This window comes from Meriones unguiculatus, chromosome 14 (assembly GCF_030254825.1).
Source record: "Meriones unguiculatus strain TT.TT164.6M chromosome 14, Bangor_MerUng_6.1, whole genome shotgun sequence".
Classification (NCBI taxonomy): domain Eukaryota; kingdom Metazoa; phylum Chordata; class Mammalia; order Rodentia; family Muridae; genus Meriones; species Meriones unguiculatus.
Window position 1 is genome coordinate 52,731,772 of NC_083361.1, and position 8,530 is coordinate 52,740,301.

General features: G+C 40.8%; 1 pseudogene; it reads right to left on the reverse strand.

Moving 5' to 3' along the window:
• Positions 1 to 1,991: 1,991 nt before the first annotated feature.
• Positions 1,992 to 2,883, reverse strand: LOC110541064 (small ribosomal subunit protein uS2-like; annotated as a pseudogene).
• Between the last annotated feature and the right edge of the window lie 5,647 nt (positions 2,884 to 8,530).

Sequence of the window (8,530 nt, forward strand, 5' to 3'; positions counted from 1 at the left end):
CATCAAAAATTACTGAGATACAATTATGCACCTGATTTTAAAGTTTTTAAATGTGAGAATCCAGGTGATGATTGAGAAGCTAATTTGAAAAATGGTGTCAGTTACCACAATAGTAACAGAAATTTGCTGTTTTCTGGGATTTTGTTTTTTAATATTTTTTTTAATGGAGTGTGCTGGACATTTCTACAATTTTATTCAAATGACTGCAAAATCTGGAAAAGCTATTGCTGCATAATACACTGATTTTACACACACACACACACACACACACACACACACCTATGTGTAATCTGAATGTTTGTAACCTAGCTGTTCTGTCAACTTTGAAAAAATTGTCCTAGCTTACTGTGCTCAGTTGTACAGAAATTAACAGCCATGCTGATCTAGAAATGGTAACCTTAATTTTTCCCACTTGTAAAGGGTAACACTGCATTGAATATGTAAGGTCTTATCTACATGGATTTGTTTACAGAAACTAGTAAAGCATTCTCTAATTAATGAAAAAAATAACATAAAACTGTGTTCAACAGCTTCAGTAAGTGATCAAAATAGATTATACAGTAACCTACAAAGTTGAATCTCAATGAGGGAAAAATCCTTTCTCTGCCTACCTATTCATATGTAGGCAGACTTCTAGGAAAATATGAGTGTGACTTGGATCGTTTCTACTTTTTCTTTTCTCTCTTCCTTCCCTCTCCCTCATCTCCTTCCAGATCTTCTCTTTCTCCCCACCCACCCAAAACCACACTCTTTCTTTCTCTCTATTGGAAAACAACCTTACAACTAAAAAGTAATCCAAACAACCAAATAACAAATAAATAAAGCATAAAATTTGAAACTATACTATGTAAGCAAAAGACCTGTAAGGTACAAAAATGCAAAATGCCCTGACAAAGCATTATGAGATTAAAAAGATAAAACAAAACCAACCAACCAAACAAAAAAAAACCCAAGCAAACAAAAACCCTGTAAAAGTACCGCTGCTATCTTCAGTTTCTTTCTTCAATATCTTTTTTGTTTGTTTGCAAGAAAATGAATTTTTAAATTTAATTTTAATATATATTTATTTATTACAATTTATTCTCTTTGTATCCCCCTGCATCCACTTCTTTCCAGTCTCTTCCCAGTGCCATCCACCCTCCCTCTTCTCCATCTATGCCCTTTCCCTAGTCTCCTGATAGGGGAGATCCTCCTCCTCTTCTACTTGACCCTAGCCTATGAGGCCTCATCAGGACTGGCTGCATCATCTTCCTGTGTGAACAGGTCAGGCTGCTCCCCGTTCAGAGAGCGTTGATCAGAGAGCTGACTCCTGAGTTCATGTCAGAGACAGCTCCTGTTCCCCTTACCAGGGAAACCACTTGGAAACGGTTTCTTCAATATCTTAAAAGTTTTTATTATGTAAGTCTTTCACTTAGTTAGATTTACACCAGGATTTTTTCTTTGAGGTTATTGTAAAAGGTATTGTTCTCTCAAGGTCCTTCTCAGTCCTTTTGTCACTTACATAGACGAAGGAATTTTCTGTGTGAAGTTTGTATTCTGCTATTTTGCTTACAGTGTTCCTCAGCTGTTAAGTTTCCTGGTGGAGTTTTTAGGGTCATTGATGTATATAATCATATTATCTGCAAACAAAGATATCCTTCAACTTCTTCCATTCCTATTTGTATCCCATTGATGTCCTTCAGCTACTCAGTCTATTCCTTTTGCTAATACTTCAAGTACTATATTGAATAGGTATGGGGAGAGTGGACAACCCTGTCTTGATCCTGATTTTAGTGGAATAGCTTTGAGTTTCTTTCCATTTAGGTTGATGTTAGCTGTGAGGTTTCTTTCTGTCTTTCTTTCTTTCTTTCTTTCTTTCTTTCTTTCCTTCCTTCTTTCTTTCTTTCTTTCTTTCTTTCTTTCTTTCTTTCTTTCTTTCTTTCTTTCTTAGCTTTTAGGAACTTTATTTCCTTCTACCTTTTTCCTGTTTGCTCAGGTGTCTGCAGAGGAGCTCAGGACCACTCAGTGGTGGCTCCAACCCACTCGGTGGCCTGCACTGTGGGAGCTGCTGACCAGTCCTCTGTGGACGGCTGGGCACTCCAGTCTTCAATAGGGAACTACTGGATGGGTACAGGGGGCATACCCTCAGACCAATCTGCCACCTCAAGCTGAGCAGCAGTGAGTTCAGGAGCTGGTACAGTCCATCCTCCCTGTAACTCCTACTCAGTCACAGCCTTCTCAGCAGCAGCCTGCTCCTCTTGCTCAGTCTCCTCTGGGTCTCTGTAGAAGTAAAGATCAGGCATAACCTCCCACTGGTGCTCACGGGAGATAGCACCACACATGCGGAGCACTTCCTGAGCCAGCATCCACCACATCAGACCCACTGAGTGAGTGCCCTCGCTGGATGGCGCTGGATGGCGCTGGATGGCAATGTCCACATAGCTCAGAGGGGAATCTGTGCTGCACAGAGCAATGGTTGGGCAGGTTGACCTAAGAGGCCTCCATGAAGGGCTGGTGGTCAGCTCTGAGATCAGTTACCACCAGAAACCATGGCTTCTTGAAGGCTGCTTGGATCTGGTTAGTGAAGGTCCCAGGTGTGAAGCGGACAGCAATTGGAGTGGCTCCAGTGGCAGCAGCAAACTTCAGCACAGCTCACTAGCCAGTGTTCCTGGAGATGACACTGACAGCAGCAGGGTTCTCAATGGCAATAATAGCCAGAGCATCAAGCAACAGCTTCTGCCAGGTCGTCCTCAGATTTATGATGTAGATACCATCACTCTTCCTTTTGTAGATGTATTGCTCCATCTGAAAGTCAAGGTTGGTGCCACCTAAGTGGGTTCCTTTGGCGAGGAACTGGAGGACACCCTCCTTCTTCATCAGCAGGACATCAAGGGCTCCGGACATTGTGTAAGTTTTCCCTAAGTTATACTGGGGAGCGTGGAAAAGCTGTGAGGTTTCTATAAATCATCTTTATTGTGTTGAGATATGTCCATTTTGTCCCTAGTATCTCTCGGAATTTACCATGAAGGGGTGTTGGATTTTGTCAAGGACCGTTTCTACATCTAATGAGAGATGATCATGCGGTTATTATCTTTCAGTTTGTTTATGTGGTGGATTATGTTCATTCATTTACACATGTTGAACCTTTCCTGCATCTCTGGGATGAAACCTGCCTAATCATCTTTTTGTTGTGTTTTTATTCTTAACTTGCAAGTATTTTGCTGAGCAATTTTGCATTTATATTTACAAAGGAAATTGATCTATAATGTTCTTTTGTTGTTGGGTCTTTGTGTGTTGCATCACAATGATGAACTATGACGTCACAATGCTGCATTGTCATAACAATGCTCCATTTTGACATCCCAGTTGTACACTGTAGCATCAGGAAGCACCACTGTCTCATCACAGTGCCCTATTGTGCTATGACAGTTCTCTAGTGTCACACATGCAGTATTGCATCATGATCTTTGGTATCATCACAGCACTCTATTGTGCCCCAAATGCTGAACTATGACATCACTGCTTCATTGGGCCAAAATAATTTTGCACTGTCATAACAATGTTCCATTTTACCAAAATCAGCTACATTTTTTAAACAAGGGAAGTTTGCTTATTGAGGAGAGAGGGTTAGTCAAAGTGTAGGCTGTTATAATCCAGCACGTGCTGGAAACTATATTGTTTCCATATGGAAACTCCATAATGAAACAATATAGCATTGTGCTGGCACAATATGGAGTTGTGATGTCACAGAAGAGCTTGTGATGGTAAAATAGAGAATTGTGACATCATGGTGCAACGTTATTATGGCACAATAAGGCATTGCAATATCACAATACAGCATTGTGATGACACTGTAGAGCAATGTGATGTCGCCATATAACCTGCTGTAGTACAACAGAGCATTCTGATGGCACAGTGCAATATTGTGATGTAACAGAGCACAGTGATGTCATAGTTGAGCTTTCTGATGGCACAGTGCAATATTGTGATGTAACAGAGCACAGTGATGTCATAGTTGAGCACTGGGGTGGCACAGTGGAGCACGTGATGACCAAGTACACTATGGTGCTGGCATAATGGATGACTGTGACACCATAGTGTGCTATTGTGATGTGAAGATGCAGCATTGTGAGAGTACTGTGGAGTGCTTGGATGGCAAAAATGGAGAATTATGATGACATCATACATTACCGTGGGAGTTCAATGGAGAATTGTGATGAAACAGAAGGTCATTGTGATATCACAGTATAGACTAAGATGGTAAAATGGAGCCTTGTGATGACACAATGCAGCGTTGTGATGAAAACAGCAACATTGCAACCTCACAGTTTTGCACCATGACGACATAATAGGGTACTTAATGGCACATTGTAGCTTTGTGACATCAAAACGGTGCTTCTTGACCTATCTCAGGCTTCTAGTGTCTCCTGAAATGGAGCTGGATCAGAGAGAAAGAGCCATGGCAGCCATGGGCTTTGAAGAGTTCTCAGTGCCCCCAGGCTCAGAGCAGGCTCTGCCTCCCCTGTTTGGTGGTCACATGCTGAAAAGTGAGCTACAGACAGAAGTGAAGTTTGTGTTTAATGGTCTTGGTGGTTCAGGACTTCAAGAGGAAGATGAAGAGAAAGAGGCAGCCTGGGGTCACAGGTGTTGCCAACAAAATCTAAATCAATCAAACATGCTGAGAATCAATACTAAGAAGGAGCCTCCAAAGAAAGAGGGACTTTCCCTGCCCCAAAAGACACCTGCAGCCCTAGACCTCAGCAGCCCAGCCCCTAGGGAGGGACTCAGTAGACAAAAGAGGCAGCTGGAACCATGGGTGGGGGCTTTGTTGACCCCAGACTTGGCCCCAGTGCAATGGGACCTCAGGGTTGGGGCCAAGGCATGAATATGAATGAGGAAGACTTTGGCTTTGAGGTAGATGAGGCCTTGAATTCACACTGGATTTCTCAAAAACCAGACAAACTGCTATCCTACCCTGCCCTAGTCAGCTCACCCTTTGACTAACCCTCTCTCCTCAATAAGCAGGCTTCCCTTGCTTAAAAAATGTAGCTGATTATGGTAAAATAGAGCATTGTTATGACAGTTCAAAATTATTTTGGCACAATGAAGCAGTGATGTCATAGTTCAGCATTTGGGGCACGATAGAGTGCTGGATGGTACCATAGATTATCATGATGCAATACTGCATTGTGTGACACTAGAGCACTGTCATAGCACAATAGGGCACTGTGATGAGACAGTGGTGCATCATGACACTACAATGTACTACTGGGATGTCAAAATCGAGCACTGTTATGACAATGCAGCATTGTGACGTCATAGTTCATCATTGTGATGCAACAGTATATCCTGTTATATACAGGATAGAGCATTGTGATATTATTACAATAACAGTTATTGTTACACAATGAAGCATTCTGATATCATAGTTCAGCACTGTGATGAGGCAATATACTATTGTAATGAAACAATAAAGCACTTCAGTATAACAATAGAGCATTGTGAGGCAAAATTCAAGATTGTGATGTCACAATAAACCATTATGAGGAAATACTGTTCTATTCTGATGTCACAATTCAGTAGTGTGATGGTACAATGGAGCATTATGTTGACACAATGTAGTGATGTAATGACAGTGCATATTTATTGTGATGCTAAAATGGAACATATGGTGGCACAGCAGAGCACTGTGATAACACAGTTCAGCATTTTTATGACACAATTTAATGCTACAATGTCACAAAATATCATCATCATGATGGTGCCATGATGCAGCCTTGTGGTGACAATAAAGCATTTGGTGGCAAAATGAAGCATTGTTATAGTCCGCTATTTTAATGGCACAATGAAGCACTCTGATCACACAACAGGGAGTTGTGATGATACAAAGCCCTTCCAAGGACAAAATGTAGCATTATGATGTCACAATTCAGCATTGTAATGGCATGACGTCATATGGTGGTGTCATAATTCAACATTATAATGGAAAGATGGACAAGGTGATGCTATACAATGTTCTGTAATGGCACAAAGGACCTATGTGAGGTCACAGTGTGGCACTGTGTTGTCACAACATAGATTTTGGTGGTCAAATGGAGCCTCGAGATGGCACAATGAAATATTGTTATATTAAATCATTGTAATGTCACAGTAACATTGTGATGACACAATAGAATTCACAATTAATCGGTGTGCTATCACAATGTATATTGAGATTATATAAATTATGGAATAACGAACACTGTGAGGACCAAATTCTGGATTGTGATATTACAATAGGGCACTGTGATGCCATAAGAGAGCAATGTAAGGAAATAAGAAGCATTGTCATGTCACAGGTACTATTAGGATGGGAAAAATGGACCATTGTAGCTACAACAAGTAGCATTTTGATGTCACAGAAGAATATATTACAATGCAGCCTATGATGGTGAAATTGAAAATTGTGATAACACAAAGCATTATGATTCAGTGGAGCATTCTGATGCAACAGTTTAGCATTCTGACCACACAGTGAACTATTGTGATGACTCAGTTGAGCACTGTGATGGAACAACTGAGAATTGTTTTAGGAAAATATAACATTGTGATAGCACAATGCAACACTGTGGTGTCACAGCGCAGCATTGTGATGTCACAGTGCAGCATGGTGAAGTCTGTGATGGCACAATAGAGAACAGTGAAGTAACAATTCAGCATTGTGATGGAACAATGGAACACTGTGATGTCACAATATACTCTTGTGGTGGCTCAATAAAACATTGTGATCAGACAGTGCAGCAGTGTGGTGGCATAACACAGTTATGATGTCATAGTAGAACATTATGATGTCACAAAGTACCATTGTAGTGGCACAATAAAACACAGTAATAAAGCAGTGCCACATTGTGGTGGCACAATTCTTCATTGTGAGGAAAATACAGCATTGTGAAGGAACGATACAACATCACAACGACAAAATAGAACAACATAACTTTAAACTTTATCAGTGTAACGTCATAATTCATGGCTGTGTTCTCACAATTCACTATTTGGTAATGCAGTACAGCAGTGGGATGTACGTTGGTACAGTGGTCACACAATGAACCATTTGTGTGTTATAGTGGGTCACTGTGGCCTCCCAACAAACTACGTGATGACACAATAAAACATCGCAATGAAACAATGTGGTACTATGATGGTAGCTTGCAGGATCTGTGAATCATAATGGAATGCTGAGTGTCACAATGAAGCACTTTGATGGCAGAATGGTTCCTGGGAGTTACAATATTACAATGGCAGAGCAGTGTGATGGCTCACTGGAGTACTGTGATGCCACAGCTGAGTATTATGGTAACAGGCTGACTTGAGGCGTCATAACTCAGCACTGTGAGGCAGGAATGAAGCACTGAGGTGGCACAGTGGAGAAGCTTAAGAATGGAGTCTCCCCCCCAGGCCTGCTGCAGACCACTTACAGGGGCCTGTCCCCCCCTCTGTTTTTTTATTTCCTGGGGACTCTAACAAGGCTCTTAGCAAACCCAGCGTTCCTGTGGACCCTCTCAGCTTCCCCACTTCTAGCCCCCTCCCATTCTTTGTGTCAACACCCAATACCTACAAATACATTCTACCTGAGACCCCTGCTGTTCCAGTTCCAGCTGGCAGGAACGCAGATGCACTCCCTACCAGGCATCCCACAGCTGCTGTGCTGCCCTAAGACCCAGAGGAGCCAACAGAAACCAAAGAATGTGACACCCACTGAAACAAAGACAAGGTCAGGTAGCTACACCTAGAATTACAATTGTGCCAAACACAGATGCATACACACCAGTGCAAAGCACAATCATTAACACCCAAGGCAATATGTTCCCACTCCATATTTAATATAATAAAAACATTATATTATTTTAATATAATAAAATCACTATATTAAAAGTAGATATTTAATACAAAGTAAGGTAATATTGGAAATAAAAAATTTATGAAGTCAAACAAAAACCTCAGCGGTAAACCTCATCACAAGTTACAAGAGACAAGATAGAAAAAATGGATACCTGTCAGAGAAAATGTTGAATCTAAAAAGAAAACAAACAAACAAACAACAACAACAACAAAACAAATAACAAAAAAATCCAGGCATAAAAGCTCCATGAAATCTAAGACATTATGAAAAGACAAAAATCTATGAATAATTAAAATAGAAAAAGAAGAAACACAGGTCAAAGACACAGAAAATACTTTCAACAAAATTATAGAACATCTTTTTCTAAGATAAAGAAGGAGGTACCCATCAAGTATAAGAAGCGTACAGAAGTTGGGCATAGTGCACACATCTGTAATCCCAGCACTTGGGAGGCAAAGGCAGGTGAGTCCCTGTGAATTTGAGGCCAGCCTGGTCTACAAGTGAGTCCAAGACAGCCAAGGCTACAGAGTGAAACCCTATCTCAAAAACCAAAGGGGGAAAAAAAAAAAGAAGCCTACAGAACCAAATAGACTGAACCAGAAAAAAAAATTCCTCTCAGCACATAGTAATAAAAATACTGAATGTACTGAACAAAGAAAAATTAAAAACTGC